At 36.0% G+C, this 22,516-nt stretch overlaps 1 long non-coding RNA gene across 1 annotated transcript; it reads right to left on the bottom strand.

Moving 5' to 3' along the window:
- Nucleotides 1–6,619: 6,619 nt before the first annotated feature.
- On the bottom strand, nt 6,620–17,299 carry LOC145663557 (uncharacterized). The gene is made up of 3 exons (XR_014127184.1): nt 17,087–17,299; nt 10,898–11,036; nt 6,620–6,766 (listed from the first exon to the last, which is right to left on the bottom strand). It is a non-coding gene; the product is annotated as an uncharacterized LOC145663557 (long non-coding RNA).
- Between the last annotated feature and the right edge of the window lie 5,217 nt (nt 17,300–22,516).

The raw sequence follows: 22,516 nt of genomic DNA, 5'->3' as shown, positions 1-22,516 counted from the left end.
ACATATTAATTTGTCGTTTCCTTTCTTAAACATTAAAAAAGATGTCCCTCGTGGGTATACAGATAGCTACTCCGTAGGAAATCCAAGTTTGATCCCGGCCGGAGGCTCATGTGATTCACTAAAGTGTAGTTTCACATCCCAAATGAATCTCCGCGACGAAAGGGTCACTAAACTCCATACAACAAAACACTAAGGAAAGTCCTGTAGAAATTTTGGTATCACATATTAATTATTACTCAAAGTCATTTAAAATTGCTATATGAAGCATTAATATATAGATGTTCCATAGATATATACGATAAAATGTAATTTTTTCATGTATTATTCTTAGAATACTATCAACGGAATTTTTCGGCAAAATGCTATGTGAATTCGTCTTTTTATTGATACAATGTCTCTGCAATACTATCTAGGTTCTTAGAAACTGCTTCTACTCACTTGCACTATGTATAATATCTTCTGCTGGACATTGTTCTCTAAATTGTCTTCTCTTGCCTTCAATTTTGCATATCTGTTTATTATATTAACCTTTGTAGCTTTGGTCCTCGACAATCGCGTGATAACTCTCACTTGGACTAAACATCTATCATTATGCAAATAGCTGAATTTCGAATGATTGTACCATTACGCCATTGAGCAATGCATATTACTCAGTTCTCTTTCTCGTCCTGAATTATCTAGTGAATTCCCAACGGATGATTTTCTCGTAGGTATCATAAAAATTACTTGATTCTTTTAGAGATTTTCATTGTATTATTGTGTGATAACATGATGTTTTTTTTTTTAATTTTCCATATACATAATCTTCGAAAACTTTACAGATTAAAAAAAAATATTTCGTGTACTTTGAGTGTGAATATACTAGGATCACTCAGGGCTGTAACTTGTGGGGGGCAGGGGAGAAACTGTCCCCCAGGAAAGTTTCCGGTCGTTCGAGGGGGGCCCATCTTAAGACAAAATTTTCTTACCCCATATACGATACGAACATGAAATCATAAATGGATTAAAAGAGCTTCACTACATTACATAAACAAAACAGTACACAAAAGGTAGATAAAACAAAAATGAATCGTGAGCCCAATTCGATATATATTAGGGGCCGTAGAAATAATATGTATTCGTATGGCTTTGAGATTTCTCAATACTGTTCTCTTAGTTAATTTGTCATGTATGGGATGGTTGCAGCGGAGTAACTAACGGCCCCGGAGATCTTGCCGTTGGAAGTGTCCACAGGCCCCGGGAGCCCATAAAGAGTAAGAGAAACAGGGGCCCAAGAATTAGGACAAACTTTTTCTAGGGTCCAAAAACGCGTATTAATATTTGTCTTCTCCCAGAAAACAATCTAATTTACTACGCTGGGATCACTACAGGATTTTAGACTCAAAAAAGAGCATCCATTACAAGGAGAACAATTAAATTTATTGGAGGATACGGTCCCTTTTGATGAACGAGAATGGGTATTTACTTAACACAGGATACAAATCAAAATTACAAATATTATGGATCGAATTTCGGGACCACGCAAAGATATTTGATTAAGACACTTGAAATTACAAGGAATCACAAGTTCTGTATAGGTAAATAAATATTACAGTAAATTTTTATTACAGTGTATTTACAGTATTACAGTGCATTTTTTCAAGTCTTCGAAACTTTTTTTTATTAATTATACAAATTACTTAAAATTTTACTTGTAAGTACTCTTGTGTATAACTATCGAAGGTTAAGTAATAACAATTGTAATACAACAATTCGAAAATGTTCAATGTCAGTCTACTTTGTTATTCTGCATACATTAGTTTGGTAATCTAATTTCTTTCAAACCCGTTTTAGCCTGTATCCATCAGAATTAGTTGTGTTGATTTTATGTTTAACACACCTTTCATCAGAGAGGCTACATGAGACGAGACCTATTGATTAAAGTGGAATCCGAAATTCATTTGCTCTCGCCGGGAATCGAATTCTGGACTTAAACGCCAAAGGCGTGTAGTCTAACCGATTAGCCACGAAGTGGCTCTTATCCATTAGAAGTTTGCACTTCAGCGGTAATGAGCTCTTTCAGTTCATGAATGTCTTTAGGTGGAGATAATTTGTAGACAATGTCTTTGATATATCTCCAGAAAAAAGTATCCCAGGAGTTAACTTCGGTGATATTAATGGTCAGACTAAAAGCTTTAGATCGCTATGAGCAGCTCATCCAGTCCGGTGGTGTGGTAGTATCTCATTAATGTAATTACTTATATTGCGATGAAAGAAACAAGGGTTCATGTTTACGAAATTTTGTATAAGACCTACGTGGAACTCTCAAAATAGGCCAAGTAACGTGAAAGTGTAGGAAACAAAAGGCTTCATCTGTACTACAGGCACCCATCTTGTATTTTGTCACTATCATCTAAAGGAAGAATTTCTAACTACTACGACCATGCGAAAAATAAATGAAAAAGTGGTTGAAAGCACGTTAATACTTGTACAATTTTAATCGTTGAAATGAGAGTTTAAATGCTCACGGAGAAGTTTCACATCGTTAAAAGCACATTAACATATAGAAAATTATTGTCAAACGAAACCTAAAACTGAAGAACCTTGATTGTCTTCTAGACAACCATTATGAAAACGAAATTCAATTTGGAGCAAGTTCTTTCGGTGAGTTGTTTCGCAACAAATTATACCCTCATTCTAGAATGGATAAACTTACAAACTAAGAGTTGATTAATCAAAAGTAGACATTCATGCATTTGAAAAAAGTCTAATTTAAAGTACGAACAACTTAAATAAATATTAGTAAGGTAGATAGGTATAAAACTAAATTATTAAAGTTGATACAAAAAAAATCTTGAATTTAAATTATTTATGTTTGAAACAAATACATGAGAGAAGATAGTAAAGTGAAGGAAAAAGTCGAATTATACCTGCACCTTTCAGGGCTGTAAATAAGCCGCTTTATGTGTGTCATCGCTGCAATATACGTACAGTCTCTTAGAAGTCATATTGTATAACATGTCCAAACCAATATTTATATTTATAGGTTTCATACAAGATTTCACATTGATGTTTTCGAATGTTCTTTCTAATCCAAGAGTAATAAGTATAACCGTAATTTACATATATATATATATATATATATATATATATATATATATATATATATATATATATATATATATATATATATATACAGTGAAACCTGTCTTTAGTGGAATCGAGCGGGACTTGTAAAAATTTCCGTTAAAGTCAGGTTTCCGCTTAGTGGAGGTAGACCTTTCCTTTCTTTCTTTTTTCTTTTTTTAAATACATGCTTATAAAGGGGCATACTGAGAAAATATATTGCTGTACGTACATTGCTCGATTACAGTACTTCTTTCTTCTACGAATAAATACACAAAAAAATTAAAATGAGTACAAAATTTGCTATGCACACGTTTTCTTTATTTTTCTAATAGCCAAGCAGGGTTTTCTCTGTACATTGCTGCTTGGCTGCTTGACTTTCCGCATATACTTTAAACTGAGATATTATACTAAGTGAATCAGAATCATTTTTCCGTAACGCAAATTTTTGCAGTTCCTTTAAACTTCTGAGAGCATTTTGATATGAATTTATTCTACACTCTTCTTGGAACTCGGTATCGTATTTCTCTTCTTCCTCTATCTCGTTTTCTTCTTTCCGACATTCCCTATGATTCTTGATTAAGTTGCGGGTATTAAGGACAATTTGTGGGGGGTGAATATGAGTAGTGGTTGGGGAAGGTCAACATTGTCCAGAAATATTTAACAAAAGAACGAACATTTTATCGCAAACAGTGCACTGAGAAAAAAAATTGTAGGTGGCATACTTAAAAACGTAGGTTACATTCGTAATTCCTGTAGTTTCTGGACTTAACGTACAACCGTATATAACATCCTGCAGCAAACGTATAGCTGAAAAAGTATGTATTATACGTACTGTCTGCATAAGTGCAATGACGTCATTCGTGTGACGTCATCTGCAGTAACAAGTATATACGGAGGTGATATCTAGCTTTGTGACGTCAGGGTCGTATGTAGCATGTGGGTTAATAATGACGACATACACTGACTATCAGGACGGAGCATGATTTCAAGAAGTATGCAATATACGTTCTGTACGTATGTTTCTTGCGTTCAACCCCGAGACAGCATCTATATTGTACTTGTGCCCCATACGTACGACTAGATACAGTATACGTATTGTACGTATGTATTATACAAATTTTCCTTATGTCGCACACAGCTTGTCCAGATACAGCATACAGAATATCCGTATGCACCATACAGAGTGTATATATGTAGCTTACAGACTGTCTGCCTGCAGCATATAGATTATACGTATGTCGCGTACAGGTTGGCCATATGTAATGTATAGATTGGATGTATATAGCTAATAGGTTGTCCATATGAAATATACAGATTTTACCTGTATCGAATACGTATTGCCTTCTTGTAATGTATGGATCGGACATATGCAGGATCTAGAGTGTACGTATAGTGCACCATTATTAAAGTGCTGCAACATACTGCAAAGTGCATGATACATTCTTACTGTAATGTTGTCAAATATTGTTTTACTCTGTATGAAAACAAAAATAGCTTAAAATATGGTTGATCTCCTTTGTGCCAATAATAATAAAATTAACAATACTACACTTTTCAAATCTTAGTTTGGAGCAGTGAAACTGTCCAAAGAAATGTATTTACCTGCAGGGTGTCCTATAAGTTTGGGCTTCCTGCTAATTCGTTGGAAAGCTACTGCAAAGTCAAGTGTTGAAAAGTGACAAACGTTAATTTTAAAATTATGGGCACAAAGCAGGGGCGGATCCAGGACGGACTTCTGGGGGGGGGCGGTCGGCGGTAATACTGCTACTTTTAAGAGCTCCAAACTTGTTATGGATGGGTTTATTTATATATAAAATAAGAAAGTTTCCTCTTGTGGGGGGGGGGGCGATCGCCCCGATCGCCCCCCTCTGGATCCGCCCCTGGCACAAAGGAGGTTAACCATATATTAAACTATTTTCGTTTCCATACAGAGTAAATCAATATGTGATATATTACTGTAAGAATTTATCATATGGTTTGCAGTTAGTTAGTTGCAGCACCTCAATAATAATGCAAAATGCACAGCCTTATACAATCCTATATTCAAACTCAAACAAGATTTACGTACAATCATTTATTAAGCTGTTATCATCCATTGCTTGTACGATATAAAGATTATTTTACCTCATTCTTTTCCTTAATAGTATTTTCTACTAAAGTGCAGTTGTTACCACAAGAGGCCTGAATAGAATTTTCCAGAAATAACTTCTCTGTACATTTTAATTAACAGGTATTTTTTTTTAAATGTCGCAATAATTAAAAGTGTGGTGTCAGCCGGAAACGCATTCGCTTACAATATTATTCCTACTCAGTACTCGCCATTAAAAATGAAACACCAAGAAGGAGACTGGGTAGATGCGCCAAAGTTCCCAGGCCGATACCTAATAGTAAGTGCAGAATACTCTTAAACGTTCGCTGTATTCGCTGTGTGACAACGTGGTGACAGCGGAGGCGTTGTGCAGCCATCGACTAAACATATTTATTCTTCCCTGCTATAGACATTCTGCAAATTTGGACTTTCCTGGATGCATCCTTCTTAGTGCAACATTTTAAGGAAAGAGCAATTTAACAGTCTCATACATTGCTTAAAGAAAGAGCAATGATTCTCAGAATTACTCGGAAGATATATATACACAATAATTTAAAACGGTTATTTCAAACTTTGCAATTCAAAGCACGAAAAGAACTATAGATAAAGGAACACTGATTTTAGCCAAATAGTAATTAGTAAACTCAATCACACTCAGTACCATTAGTTGCTTGGTGTTATCCGTAAGTCAGAGATCACGGTATCTCATTTCGTGTAGATTTTTGCATTTGTTTAACGCTAAAAATGTATTTTATCGCTAATTGAACCCAGTACCATATATATACCGACAGGACGTACCTTAGTCACAAGGTGACATGAGTGAAACACTAAACTATTCGATTGACACCTGCGGCCTTGTCAACACTAGAGAAAGTTACAAAGTGATTAAGTAAATACGGAACATAGTTCATACAAAGTATAGCGATGTATGAAGTCTCCGTTTCATACGACTTGGATAAAGGATACATCTGAAATAGCAACAAAGAAATATATAAGGATTTCTCTGGATAATTTGGATTAGTCCAGAATTCGAACACACACACGCTGGTAAGTCCAACATTTTTTTTTTTTTTTTTTTTTTTTTTTAACTTCGTTCTTCGGATTCCCAATAAAGTTGACTACTGAAAAGCTGAGTTATAGATTCTGTATTAAAACAACACCTTCGCTAGACATGTTCAGTATACACATTGTCTTACATACAGAACAATACATTAGTTATTAATGCATGTCTGAAATAATAGTGCTTCGTATAGAATTTTACTTCATCCAATCGCAATAGCACAAAGATAAAAAATATTGCTAGGGATAATGTTCTTATTACAGAGAAAAATAATTAAAATGACTTAACATTAACAAATCATTTTCTTTAAACAGAGATAATATTTTATTATAATTTATGGAAGAAAGAAATAATTTGTAGTACAGTATCTTTATTAGGGTTATATATTCGTACAAAATAATGTAAGTACAACTGAGTCTGTCTTCAGAAAGGGCGTACTTTTAGCCACAACCTACACTGCTTCTTTTGACTGTCTTTCAAGCAGAATTCTGGTTTGATGCACGAAATACCTGCAACAAAAATCAGAAAATATTTAAAATGTTATATTCAGTGTGCTTAATTTGGTTGTACTTAACAATACAAAGTATCTTAACATTTTTGAGATTAAATGGACAAAATATGTTCGGTCAGGTATGGACTTTTGGGTTGCACGTAGAAAAACTATGAAGTGTTTATTGATGCTGAACAACAACTCAAAATGTATTACCATTCAAAAGTAAGTGGGTACCTCAATGGTGTTCGGGCTATCATGGGGTACCTAATGTCTGTATTTTTTAGATATATGAAAATATATGTCTCTAAAATGTAAGGAACTGACATCTGTTTACCGAAAACCTCAACTCGGTAAGCCTTATGGATATCGAGATATGGGAAAATAAAGAGCGACACTACAGAACTGTGGAGTTTGCGTACTAGATGGTGCAGTTTCGGAAACGTAATTACGAGGGCTTACAACAACCTCAAAAGTAGTTTCAATTAAATACACTACACATACGCCCTGATGGGGGTTTTCGGGTACCATGATATTCCCAGAACTCTCATTTCTAAATATTCTAAAATATGTCTTAATAACGTTTTAAAGAACGTTAGAGGTGTGTGTTTACCGAAACCGCAAGTCGGTACCCCTAACAGTTACCGAAATATGGTGAAATAAAAAGCGACACCATAGGTACGTGGAGCTTGCATATTAGACAGTACAATTTAGAAAATTAATTAAAATATGACTATCAAGATATTGTCAAATAAAGGGAGGATCCATATAGTTATGGGGTTTTCGTGTTAGGTGGTAAAATTTCCGAAACCGGTCATGTAAAGTTAATAAGCATCAGTAGCAATTTCATCTTAAAATAATTAGGTATTTCCATGGAGTTTAAGAACATCATGGGGTCTACCAAGATTAAATTTTAAAAGTTTTGTAAAATATATTTTGACATTTGTAAAGAGTATTAGAAATATGTATTTACCTAAAAGTTCCAGCTAGTACATCTAGCAGCTAGAGAGACACCATACAATAAAAGCGTATTAGATCTTGAAATTTCAGAAAACAATTATTGATCCTAACAAAAGTTAAATAAGATGGTACTTATATGGGTTAAGTGAGAACCTCAGACTCGTCAGTACAATTTCGATCGAAAGATTAATTCAGCTCTAAATTTTCTTTGGACAATTCCAAGCGTTCATCGGGCTCTGAAATAAAGTGAACATTTTTTGTCAATATCTAATATAGCAAGCGAGATATAAGGAATTATGTATTTTATGACGTCGTAAAAATAGAGACCCACATGGATTTGTACTTTTGAGTATTTGCTGTAAGAAGAAGAAATTTCAGAAAACAACCGTATATACCTTAATAGACAATTAAATGGGCGGGGGCACAGTGGCTTAGTGGTAGAGTGCTTACCTCTGGTGTATTGGGTTCTTGGTTCGATCCACGGCCAAGTCAGTTTGTAGTGGACATCGTATTCGTGGGTTTTCTCGGGGTACTCTCCTCCCACCTTTGCATTCCATCAATTCTGTCAACAACATTCACTTGCTTTAATCATAATCTCCCTGAGACTAAAATGCATAATCGTGGGTCGCTACACTGAAATATTTCCTTTTATTTAATTTTAAAATTAAATAGGGAGTTAAGTATGATCGTATCTCTACGGGTTAAGTGAATACTCCAATAGTTTCTGCAAAAAAAAGATTAGTTAAACACCCTACCACTAAGCTACTGTGTCCCCGCCCATTGAATTGTCTATTAAGGTATATACAGTAGTTTTCTGATTTTTTTTTCTTATAGGAAAGACCCAAAAGTACAAATATATAAAGATCTCTATTTTTACGCCATAAAATATATAATTCCTTTTATCTTGGTTACTATCTTAGATATTGACAGCGAATTTTCATTCTTTTGTACAGCTCGATGAACCATTGGAATTGCCTGAAGAAAACCTAGGACTGAACTAATCTTTCGATCGAAATTGTACTGAGGTACTGATTTAACCCATAGAAGTACCATCTTATTTAATTTTGTTGCGACCAATAATTGTTTCCGAAATTTCAAGCTTTTATTTCACAGTGTTTCTCCAGATGTTAGATGTACTAGCTGGAAGTTTTGGGTAAATACATATTTCAAATACTGTTTACAAATGTCAGATTATATTTTCAAAAGCTTTTAAAATTTAATTTTGGTAGACTCCATGATGTTCTAACACCCCATGAAGATATCTAATTACTTTAAGATGAAATTGCTACTGGTGTTTATTAACTTTCCATGACCGATTTCGGAAATTTTAGCATCTAACACGAAAACCCCTTAACTGTGTTGGTCCTCCCTTTATTTGACAACATCTTGATAGCCGTTAGTCATATTTTAATTCAATTTCCGAATTGTAGCGTCAAGTATGCAAGCCCCACATACCTATAGTTTATTCCCCCCCCTAAAAAAAATCAGTTCTTTACATTTTAGAGACATGTATTTCCATATATCTAAAATGCAGAAATTAGGTACCGCATTGGAACCCCATTGGAGTACTCACTTACTTTTGCATAGCAAGGTAAAAACGCCAGTGGTTCTCACTTTAAGTTTGAAAACATACTATTTTGTCTCTTCTCTGAGCATCGTGACTCTGTCGGAGCTGTACCATAGTTGGAAAGACTCACTGATCCTTCCTATAGTGACCATGTAGTCAGAATTCAAAAAGGAGTAGCCCTTGAAGGAAAAACAATATTTTAAAATCCTTGCACCAGTAGTCGTCACCTTAAAATCAAAATGTTCCAGTAGTAGTCAGGATTTTCTACCAGTGTTCATCACTCAAATAACTTGACAATTTATTCAAAAACGCACTGTGTATCAGTTTAGGGTTGAGAATACAATATAAAGTAGTAAGCTTAATAACTTTGCATCACTTTTAGCACTCAAGAAAGAAAATAAAAACGTTTTTACATACTTTTTAAAGCAATTTCAGAAAGAAAAATGTTTACTGAATTCAAAAGTTAACTGTATATCACTTCCACGTTAAGAGTACAATATTAAATACTATGTTTAATAACTATACGTCACTTTAAACTCTCGAGAATGAACATAAACAATTGTACATACATTTTAAAAACAATCTGAGAAACAAAATAAGTTAACTGAATTCAAACTTTAATTATACATCACCTTAAGCTTAAGAATACACTATAAAATGCTGAGATTAATAAAAAATGAAATCTTTAAGTTTAACGTCCCACGGTTATGCCGGTTAGGATAAGGAGACGGTGATAATGAGAAATGAGTGAAATGGTGGAATGAACAAAGTGGGAGGAAACGGGAGAACCCCGAGAAAACCCACGAGCAAGGTGTTTGTCCACCACAAAGTCCACACGGCGCGAGTTGGGATCGAACCAGGGACCCCAAGCACCGGAGGTGAACGCTCTACCACTGAGCCACCGCCCCCCTGAGATTAATAACAATGCATTACTGAAGAATGAAAACAAAAATGTTTTAGCTACCTATATTGTATTTACATGTTATTTCTCATTAACATTTTTTTTTTTTTTTTTGATAACTCATGATCAAGTCTAGGGATGCGCAAGAGAAAAGATTTGAGGTTGTCTCCTCTCGAAAAGGTGCCGCGAAAGTTGTCTCGTCTCGAAAACTGGATCCGTTTCTATTGGAAAAGCTCTATCTTGCCTCGAATTTCGTAACAAAAATTGTCTCGTCTTGTCTCGTGCGCATCCCTAATCAGGTCCATAGCCAAAAACTTCATTTCGGAGGGTGCTCGATAGGGCTTTGGGATATCCGAATTTAGATATAGATAATCGATGTCGACAAACTATCGAAACTTGTTCGAAATATCGAAAAATACAGCAATATCGAAATATAAACAATATCAAAAATCGGAAATATAGAAATATGAAAGAGATCAAAAATATGGATATATCGAACAAAAATGGATATATGATCTTGGAATACGATTTGGTGGAATAATGAGGGAGAAAAATAATCATTGATTAAATATTAAATTGAAAAGAAATAAGATCCTGACGCTCAAATACTTATCTATCCGGCACCCATCTTGATCCCCATAAAATATCATGAAGTGCTTCATTGATTCTAAACCCAATAATAGTAATTTAACAATAAACACAATATATAATTTACTACGCACCTTGAAATGTAGAAATTAATGATTGTAATCCCCAGCTTTCCAATAGACCTTTGATTTCTCCAAATGAAGATTCGGATATCTTGTTTCTTCTCAAGCAATAATGGGTTACAATAATCAGTTGCAGTCCAAAGCCAAGTCACTAAGTTAAGCATAAAAATAAAAGAATTCATTAGTTAGATGCATACAAAATCCTACGCATGTAAATCCGAATCTACTTGTATTAAATTGTAAATTTAAACAAACTAAATTATACTACAGTTATAGTGACATCAAACATACATTAAATAAGGTATACAGGGTGTCTCAAAAGTCCCCTGACATAGGGTAACTCTGTTATTATCAGAGTTACAACAGAACGTAGGAGGGAAAAGCATATCCAATTATGATGTTTTCAATCTAAAGTGAAGGAATTTTTAAAATCGGATGACCCGTTTGCGCTGTACACTCTCTATGCGCCCAATGTGAAATGAAAATGCAACGTTGCCATTTACCTGGACCCACAACAGAAGTGAGTGAAGTTACTGTCTTTTACGCTAACATGTCGATGGCCAGCCCCCGTTTCAAACAGTAACTTCATTCACTTATATCGTGGGTCCAGGTAAATGACAACGTTGCATTTTCATTTAAAATTGGGTGCATAAAGAGTATACAGCACATTCATCTTGTCCGATTTTTTAAAAAAGTGTTCACTTTGGATTGAAAACGTCATATTTCGAGATGTATTTCCTCTTACATTTTGTCGTAACTCTGATAATAACAGAGTTACCCTATGTCAGGGAACGTTTGAGACATCCTGTATACATCATAAGAGGTTCCTTTCTTAATTCTACACGGATGTGGTTTCATTGAATGTGAGGTGGGTGATACACATTAGGCCTTTTGGGAGTACGTCACACGGACGACCGTAATTTTGTGTTCAAAATTTTTATGAACTGGTGGGATATGTGATACATATGGCCACGGGCTAGAATTTTCTCAGTATGTCAAATATGCAATCAGATTTCATGCAGCTTAATTTGGTGAAAAGCTATTGCCAATTGAACGTTACATTTACCTCTTTCTTGCAGATGTTGAACCATGCCGTTAGCACGTGAGGAATGGATCGAAATAATCAAACTGTGGGGCGGGAGGAGTATATGTGCAGTGGTTGCCGATTGCAGAGTCATCCACAATGTGACTCTGTGTCACATGTTTCAGTGTCACAGTAATTAACTAAATTTGAGAAGACGGGCACATTCGTAAACATACATCGTAGCGGTTCAAACTCGCGGGACCTTGTTCCTTCCCCATTTTGAACCGGTACATGAAAATGCCATTTACTCCATGTTTGCCTGCGCCGATTTTGAAAAGTCCTTCACTAATCGATTTCTCCCGTTGAGTACTACAAGAACCAGTTAAAATCTCGCGGGCCCTTTATTCTTCCCCATTTTGAACCGGTACATGAAAGTGCGATTTTTTTTCATGCTTGCCTGCGCCGATTTTGAAAATTCCTTCACTAGTCGATTTCTCTCGACGAGTACTACAAGAATCAGTTAAAATCTCGCGGTCCTTTTTTCTTCCCATTTTGAACCGGTACCTGAAAATGCGATTTTCTTCATGTTTGCCTGTGCCGATTTTGAAAATTCTTTCAGTAATCTATTTCTGTCTTCGAGTACTACAAGAATCAGTTAAAATCTCGCGGGCCCTTTTTTCTTCCCCATTTTGAACCGGTACATGAAAATGCGATTTTCTTCATGCTTGCCTGCGCCGATTTTGAACATTCCTTCACTAATCGATTTCTGTCGTCGAGTACTACAAGAATCAGTTAAAATCTCGCGGTCCTTTTTTCTTCCCATTTTGAACCGGTACATGAAAATGCAATTTTCTTCATGCTTGCCTGCGCCGATTTTGAAAATTCCTTCACTAGTCGATTTCTCTCGACGAGTACTACAAGAATCAGTTAAAATCTCGCGGGCCCTTTTTTCTTCCCATTTTGAACCGGTACCTGAAAATGCGATTTTCTTCATGTTTGCCTGTGCCGATTTTGAAAATTCTTTCAGTAATCTATTTCTGTCGTCGAGTACTACAAGAATCAGTTAAAATCTCGCGGGCCCTTTTTTCTTCCCCATTTTGAACCGGTACATGAAAGTGCGATTTTTTTTCATGCTTGCCTGCGCCGATTTTGAACATTCCTTCACTAATCGATTTCTCTCGTCGAGTACTACAAGAATCAGTTAAAATCTCGCGGTCCTTTTTTCTTCTCATTTTGAACCGGTACCTGAAAATGCGATTTTCTTCATGTTTGCCTGTGCCGATTTTGAAAATTCTTTCAGTAATCTATTTCTGTCGTCGAGTACTACAAGAATCAGTTAAAATCTCGCGGGCCCTTTTTTCTTCCCCAAGCCAATATTTTTTTTGTATATTTTGAATGTATTCAAGTATGGAACAAAAGTATTATATAATTCCCTTAGTAGGCTTCTCAACTTAATATTTTTCAACTTAAATTTTATTTATTTTAATTATTTATTTTCTTGTGACTCAATATTTAATTGCAATCGTTCATTGGGGAGAAGGGTGGCCATTCTCAAATATATAAATATAGTATTCTTAAAATTTATGTGTTCTCGTACTATTAGTTTCTTCCACTAGACCTGGAAATTGCAAAATTAATACCTGGAAAACCTGCAAAATTCAGGGAAATTGAGTTCCATATTTATGTATGAACACTGCTATTTACAATTTTTTTTTTCGAATAGGGAGAACTGTACGAAAGGGTGGTTTGAGAATAGTATAACAGTAGGTTTCTGGGAGTGTTGTTCGAAATGAAATCTTTAAGTTTTACGTCCCACTATTATGCTGGCTAGGCTCAAGATGACGGGGTGTTGTTCGGTGGGGGTCAATGTTGCCAATTTTGGGTAAAGTCGCTAAATAAGGGGAATTCGACCTCAACGATAGCGCAGGGTGACCATAAAATTTTCAGTTAAAAACGGGACAGGTTCTTGCAACACTAGACTTTTAGATCTACCTTTGTTCTTATCAGTGCCTTGATATCAGAGTTCCCCCTCTCTCTCTTCGTTACAGAGCGGGTACTTATGAAAAAGGAAAGACACGTTGAAGTTTGTTTAACACACAACCAACTGCTAAAACCTCTGCTGCCTTTCGAGCAGTACTGCGAACTATAGAGTATTTTTAATATAGGGATTTTCAGTTCAATTTATGCCGCTTTGTTATTATTAATACTTTTAAAAGGAGTAAAGGTACTGGGTTTGTTATTTACTTCTTTCATTTACATAAAACGGGACGAATACTACTTTTTTCCATCTACTGACGGGACGGCCGCGACACGCCCCTAAAACGGGACTGTCCCGGTCAAAACGGGACGTATGGTCGCCCTACGATAACGACAAAAAAAAAAATTCCGATTGGAGACTTTTTTGGGTGATTTTTAAATAACGATTTACCTACTTACACATTTAGCGACTTTTTGCTGCAAACAAAATGTTCATCTGTAGAGAAGCATTATTAGTTCAAAACAGTTTTTACGTTATTTTTTTCTGTTTGTTTGTTTTAATCAGCGCAAGTGATGAAGAGTTTGGAAATACAGCGTACTCACTACTCCACAATCCTGCATTGTTATGTTACCCTTGCCCTCTAACGAAGAATAACTACAAACTTGATGTCCGTTAGTTCGCAGAGTTTCCGTTGAGAGACACACGTAATACATCATTACCGATAGCAACAAGATTAGCTATAGATGCGTGAAAAAAGGCGAAGAAGGTGTTTGTTATATTTGTCCTCTGGGGTCTTTTAATTATTCTGCACTTTTTCTTTTACAAAAAATTGCTTAACGTAAGTACTGTAGTGTTAATTATTTCGGAACTATTTTGACCACAACATGAACAAAAGTACCCGAAACAACCTGAAATGATCCCTGAATTAAAGGATTGGTTGCGCCCTGTTTACAAAGATGTGAATAGAACCAGCGGCGCAAATCTGTCTTCAACATTGGGGGGGGGGGGAGGGTAAGACCGTTACCACACTTTTTTTGGCGATGTCCAAAATACTTATGAAGTTGAAAAACAATGTTGTGGAGGATCAGAGTTGTCTTTAGCGTTAGGAGGCTGCAGATTTGAGGCTTATTCTGGGGGACATCTCACGTTCCTTTGTAGCAATCGGACAAAAATCATCAAATTTCTCCCAAAAAACACATTTCAAATCGGATTATTTGGGAGAAGTCCCCCTCAGTTCCAAGATTGGAGGGGACATGTATCCGTCATCCCCCCCCCCCGGGATTTGCGCCAGTGAGTAGAACATATTGTTTAGTTTACATCTACAACTTTTACAATGCTTATAGACAATGAATTTCTCGATTATTTCTTATAGCGACTTTTCACCCAAAATTGGAGTCGTCACCTCTCGTTTCGCAAACTTATTGCCAACATTTTAGAAACTGGTTGCGGGGAGAGCTACAATGGATGATTCAAGTTATTTCGTCGCTTCCGCTGTGAACCTAAGTACAAGATTCCAAAAGTCACATTTTTTTGGTTCCAAACAATATGTCTGCTGGGTGAAAGCATAGACTGGAATGTGTTGCCTTTCCTACCTTAACTTTAATCCCATAGTAGCTCCTTTCCCAAAGTTAAAAAAATGCAATTCTTCCTTTCTTAATAGTACTTATGACCATGGGCGGCGATTAGGGGTGGCAAAGGGGGGCAGTTGCCCCCCCACTTTTCTCAAATGACCTATTAATGTATATAGTTTCAACCAGGGAAGTTTGTATATTAACATTGATATACAAATATTCAGATCATGTCTTGCCCCCCCACTTTTAACGTCCAATCGCCGCCACTGCTTATGACCCAAAGTATTACGTAAGCATTGTATGTTACTTATGTAGCTCACAGAGCCGCAGCTATGGGCAAGCAAGCAAAGCACGTGTCCCGGGCGCGTGGTTGGAGGGGCGCCTAAAAGAGAGGTTATATATTAGTACTTTTCCTGGCGGTATTTAATACTTTTCATCAGAGTGCGAAATCATGAAATCAAAGTGAGAGGAAAAAATGAAATGAAATCTTTGAGTTTTACGTCCCACGGTTATGCCGGTTAGGCTAAAGGAGACGGTGATTATGAGAAATGAATGAAATGGTGGAATGAAGTAAGTGGGAGGAAATGGGAGAACCCCGAGAAAACCCACGCACACGGTGTTTGTCCACCACAAGGTTCACTTGGCGGGGCTAGGATCGAATCCGTGACCCCAAGCACCAGAGGTGAACGCTCTACCACTGAGCCACCGCGGCCCTAAAAGTGAGAGGAGACTGGAGGAGTGAAGAGAGAGAGAGAGAGACAGAGAGAGAGAGAGAGAGAAGAAAACGCTCGCACTTTTACACTTCAAAGTAAATTAAGTCATTTATTTTTTCTGTCCCCCTCCTCCCCCTCCCCTAAGTTCTACTGTCAAAGTAAATAGCTAAAAACACTCCCAGGCCAGAAGCGCATCTACGTTGGAAATTTGATCGAGATCGGTCGGTCGGTGCAAGAGATTAAGAAAAAATGAAATGAAACCTTTGAGTTTTACGTCCCACAGTTATGCCAGTTAGGCTAAGGGAGACGCTGATGATGAGCAATGAATTAAATGGTGGAATGAAGTAAGTGGGAGGAAATGGGAGAACCCCGAGAAAACCCACGCACACGGTGTTTGTCCACCACAAGGTTCACTTGGCGGGGCTAGGATCGAATCCGGGACCCCAAGCACCAGAGGTGAACGCTCTACCACTGAGCCACCGCGGCCCCCGGCCGGGAATCGAACCCGGGTGTCCCACGCCAAAGGCGTGTTCATTAACCACTTAGCCACGAAAGAGCTCATCTGTGAGGCAGTGTAAACCCCCCAAAAAAGAAAGAAAATAAACGCACACTGGATGTTTGCGCAACTGAGGATCAAAACATTCTCAATGGAGTATGAGAAATAGTAAACGTCAATCAATGTGTTCTTTTGCTTATTCATTACTTCGTTAATACTTAATTCCTTCTAGAAATAGTGAAACAATACTATGAAGAAACACTAATTAAACTAATAACAATTACGTTGTATTTCTTACCATACCGTTTTTACCACCCATAGAATTTCAATCTAGCACTATACTGCATTATCACGCCGTAACGAAAGCTGAAATTCAAAGACATGGCACTCGTTAACTGTTGAAGCTGTGTTGTAGCTACCTGTATATCACGCGGCCTTCGTTGGTACTCCTCAACATAAATACGTCACAGCCCAAAGCCAGGAAACATCACAAACAGAAGACAGGGGCACAAGCAGTGCCTGACACTTCACGAACTCAAACCCACCAAGACTCAACTCAACATGACCTTCAATTACGTTCTAGAAACCAAACCAGTGCTAAGGCACAAACTCACCAACTTCCTATATGAAAACACAAGAAAAAAATCTAACGTTTTGGTTCCAAAGTGATGACATAACAATAATACTAAAAAGGTTTTAATTTTCAGTAACCCAAACATTAATTAACTAGGGAACATAACAAAGCAAAAATAAATAAATAAAAATAAATTAAATTAAAAAATAAAAACCTGACAAGTAAGCTCTCCCTGACTACTTTTTTTTTTAAATTTCAGTGAGGCTGTAAAATATGTCAATATCTTCGTTATATATATATATATCATTGTAAACAAGTTCTTTAAACAAAAGAAAGCTCTGAGAGCGCTTACCTCTGACGCGGTAGGTCCCTGGTTCGATTCCTGCTCCCGACAAATAGGCTTTTGGTGAACACTGTAGTTGTGGTTATTCTTAAGACTTTCCAGTTTCCTTACATTTTCTTGATTCCACCATTATCATGTATCTCATCGTCACCTTCTCTCTTACATTGATGTACAATCATGGGGCGTTAAACTAAAAGAAAAAAAAATCTTGCAAATATCCTAGTAAAAATGAGTTTTCTAAACTACACTAGTGGCCCCGCGTAGCGTATTCGCTAACGCTCTCGCCTTCGGTGCGAACGGTCCCGGGTTCGATCCCGGTGGGGGAACTCGGTCGAAAAAGTATCAAAAGATTTTAAGTCCAGCCATCCTGAATGAGGTTTCCTTGGCTTTTCCTCATTCACAGCAGGCAAATGCCGGAGTGGTACCTAACATATAGGTCCCAAGCCGTTTTCTCCCTTCCGAAATCCAAAAATGAAAATGAAATCTTTGAGTTTTACGTCCCACGGTTATGCTAAAGGAGACGGTGATGATGAGTAATGTATGAAATGGTGGAATGAAGAAAGTGGGAGGAAACGGGAGAACCCCGAGAAAACCCACGCACACGGTGTTTGTCCACCACAAAGTTCACTTGGCGGGAGCTGGGATCGAACCCGGGACCCCAAGCACCAGAGGTGAACGCTCTACCACTGAGCCACCGCGGCCCCATTTTTCCCCAATCCATTCTTCCCTTCCTTTCCCCGGATAGTGTGATCACCGAGGGAAGTCATCCCTCATATGCGACGGGCTAACAAGGCCATTGATGCCGAAAGCCCAGAAATCTAAATCCTAAATCTTCACTACACAAGGGAATTTTCGCGCTGAAAACGGTTTATTAGCAATTATGTTAAGCAGCCCTGTAGTAAATCTGCACCAAGTAATAAATCGTCACATATAAAACGGAATGAATAAACACATAACATTCATTTTGCTACCTTGAAATGTAAAATGTTTCAAAACATTAATATTCAAAGATTTCTCAAAATTCAGATTCACCCATTCCATTGTCCTCAATCATTAACGAGTTTTACAATAGTAAGAATTGTATTCGTAAACTACATTACTTACTTAGTACTATATTAAAGCAAGTTACACTAAAAGAATATATAATTAATGGAATATTTAACTAAAGTAATAGTTAACTAGTGTACTTACCCAAGCATTTTTCCTTCCTCTCTTCTTTTCCGTTTGTAAACAACCTCGTTTCGCAAGCAAAAGACGGTAGTTCAATGACGTCAGCCATGGCGAAAGAAAGAGGTGTCTATAGGCGGCCTGGATCTCACACACAGATGGACGTATATAACATATAGCTGAAGTATTTAACATACGTATATGTATGTAAAATACAGAAGATTGTTAGAAGTCAGACATCCTGCAGCGACATGATGTAATATCTAAGCGGGTAAAAGGCAGTACCTGTGTAGCATATGGATAAAGTACGCTCCGTACAGATTTCCTTAGTAAACATAACGAATCCTTGTATTTGTACAATATACCGCTGTCCGGATAATGGATTTTTCTCAGTGTGTGTCATGTGAACTGTGCTTTCATTCTGCTAGAGCAGATGCTCCGAAATGATCTTCTATACCCTCCTTGTAGACACTACATTTATGAATTGGTTTTAAAATGTGTATTTGACAAGTGTTGTGTTTCGTTTGCATCTGGATCGGACGTTCCCCTACTTAAGCATTTTCAGAACGATTGGTCTAAAATAGATTGTGCTAACTTTATTCCAGAATTGATGATGATAATGACGTAAGGAACAACATTTCAGATGTAAGAAATGAAGTATTGAATTTTGCTATCAAACATGTAGAAGCAGGACACCGCAGAGAAGATTACAGTAAATTTTTAGAACTGACATTGTTGGATGGCATCCTCCTCGAAAAGTTTTCTTTCGTTTGCCTGGAGCAATTCACCATGCAAGGTAGATGGGAAAAGCAATATTCTGTTTAAAACTATTTCTCTTTCGCCCACATTTTCGTTTAACGAAGCAAATAGAAACGGGTCTTCGGAGAGCATGAATTTTTCTGATACGACTATATGTCCAAGCTTGATTTAAATGTGATCAAGTATCCCATTCATCATTACAAGACCTGCAATTTTTGAAAGCTTTGTACAGTAATAGGCAAATAGATAATGAATTATCTGAAGTGGCTCTTTCTAAAATTTCTCGGCATCTCTGGTACTTGAAGGTGGAATACGTAGCATTAGAGTTTTTCGATGATGAAGTTAACATAGTGGAAAAACAAAAATTGGTTGAAAGAATTAAAACTATAAGGAGAAACCGTGAAGCAGCAAAGAGGCTTGACGCAAGGATAATACCATAAAAATTCTTGCGAAAAGAGAAATCAGTGATTTTGATACAACAAACAATTTTTTCTCGTGAGATTTAAAATACCGAAAGGGTTTCTTGAGTGTGATCCGATTTCATGATCAGATAACAATGACTTCAAGGAAAGTCCTTGACTAACTCCTTGAAGACAATGACTCCTTGACTAACTTCAAGGAAAGAGAATAGTTAAATTCATCTCTGTAATAAATGATGCAGCAGAAAGAGGAGTGAAACTAACAGAAGATTACAACATCGTTTTTACGAAAAATGAGTATCACAAACAGTTCCTTTTTGCATATAGTGAATTCTCATAGATAATCTTTTCCTAGATGTGACAACAGTGAACTGTGTAGTATGTAGGATTCAAAACCTATTGAAAACTTACCCCAAAGCTACAGTACTACATAAATAAGGGATATTTCAATTTCTTCCATTTTATATTTTTTTCTTTTTCCTCATAATGGTCTATGAATCATCTTGATGGAAAAACTTATTGGTAGTTCATGGGGAAACAAAGATTTAACTTTCTCTAGCAGTCTGTTTCCAGTTTATGTAAAATACTTCCAAAATTCTTACAAATCTCTGGCCCATAACTACAATAAAATAGCATTACATCGAAGCATTTCGTTTTTCACACGTAATAACTCTTACAAGATTATTGGTAGCTTGAAAATAATACGAGATTTGTGCTTCTGGGAAAACGCCACCTCAAAATGATATGTAACATGGCCCTCTTCCTATTTGAAAATTTTGACCTGAATTCAAGATGACGGACTTCAAGATAGCCGCCATAATAATGCCATACAAAATTAGGTTACTCATTTCCTCTAGTTCTATTATCCAAGATATCTTTCCATTCCCTTAAGCCGTTTGTAAATTACGAGAGTTTATTCCAGCTTTTCCCCATATACTATGTATTGTAAACGCATTCAAAATTTTAGGTCGTTTGGGGCACCATTTAAAATTATTCAATGGATCTAATTTTTCTCCTGGCTTAATTTTGTCCCATATGGAACCATTTTAGGAGGTGAGTCCATGGAAATTCCTAAATTTATTTTTCCCCATATAAATAAGGACCACCCTAATATATATATATATATATATATATATATATATATATATATATATATATATATATATATATATATATATATATATATATATATATAATTTCTGGGACAGATTCATCGATTGTGTTTATATTTCATAAATAGATATAACTAACTTTATAATGTGGTATGTTATAAGTTATTTTTCTGAAAAAAAAAAAGTACTGAAAGAGTAGTTTATTTTTGAAGTATTTTTTGCAGACATTTCACCCATAAATAATCAGGCAATTGTTTTGATATTTTATAAATAAGTGTATCATTAAATGAAGATTTCGCAGAAAGGGGGTTGAAAGAAAAAAATGTTAAAAAATCAATATTTGTACTTTAGCCTCCACATTTTTTAAAGAAAGCTTTCACTCCTATAATACCATCTCTATAAAAGTTTGGAAGCTAAAATTAAATAAGTTCACTTTAACCTTTTTTAAAAAAATCCTGAATCAAATATACAATTAGAACCCCCTTCTTGCACCAAGGTCTTCAATTGCTCTACAATATGGAGTAAGTCATTCCTCCAAAAAAGAATACCAGGTAATTTACTGTTGACAATTAGTTTCTTTTCCGTTAATTTTCATAGAACCGGCTCAAGTAATTTTTTTTATATTTTATATTTTACCATTAATAGTTTAGTAACAATATCAGCCTTATATGATTTAATTTAAGATTACTAAGCACCAGAATAATTTATGCAATATCCCATCCTCTATTTCTTTTATTTATTCACAGTATTTTCTTCCATTAAGCTTTAAGCATCTCTGTCATGTGTATCTCATACTTCAAACCTTCCGATTTCATAAATATCAAGCGTCAAATGGTTTTATTTAGCTTGTGTAATTTTGTGACCCATATACACTATTATTATTAACTATTATTAACACTAATAAATGTTTTCATAACAGATAACGTTTCAAAATGCTCTAAAGGTTTTATTTCATATTATGTTTTAAATTTTATAGTCCAAATTATCCCCTTTTGTTCTGAAACTGTATTTCTTTTCCCTATATTTTGAAGAATTTTAGAATGTGGTCAACTTATAGATATCTTCTCTTGAACGAATATTAATCCGAACGTTTTTTTCATTGGCTGATAGCATACACATTACCTATTTCGTTTATGTAGGGGAAGTTGAAGCACGTTGCAACAGGAGGTACGTTGCAATAGCACTTTTTGTCTTCTAGGGTTGGCTCCACTGTGTTGCATTGTGACGTGTTTTAAGACAAAATGAAAGAGGGCTCTCGTAATCAGTTCAACAATGGACGTTAAAAGTTGTAGACGTAGCGGATGAAAGTTTCTTTTTTGAAGAAGAAAATAATTAAACAAAAAGCTTTTGTCTTTCTTTACTACATCTTACAGATATTCAACAACAGTATGTAACATATAGTGCCCAAATAGTATCACAATTGGAGTATAATTACATTATATTTCTGTTTCCGTGCTATTTGTTATTTGGAGCCG

This window comes from Thermobia domestica, chromosome 11, assembly GCF_964235325.1.
Source record: "Thermobia domestica chromosome 11, izTheDome1.hap1.1, whole genome shotgun sequence".
Lineage (NCBI taxonomy): Eukaryota > Metazoa > Arthropoda > Insecta > Zygentoma > Lepismatidae > Thermobia > Thermobia domestica.
The sequence above is the reverse complement of the archived record's forward strand: the minus strand, read 5'-3'. Positions and strand labels throughout refer to the sequence as shown.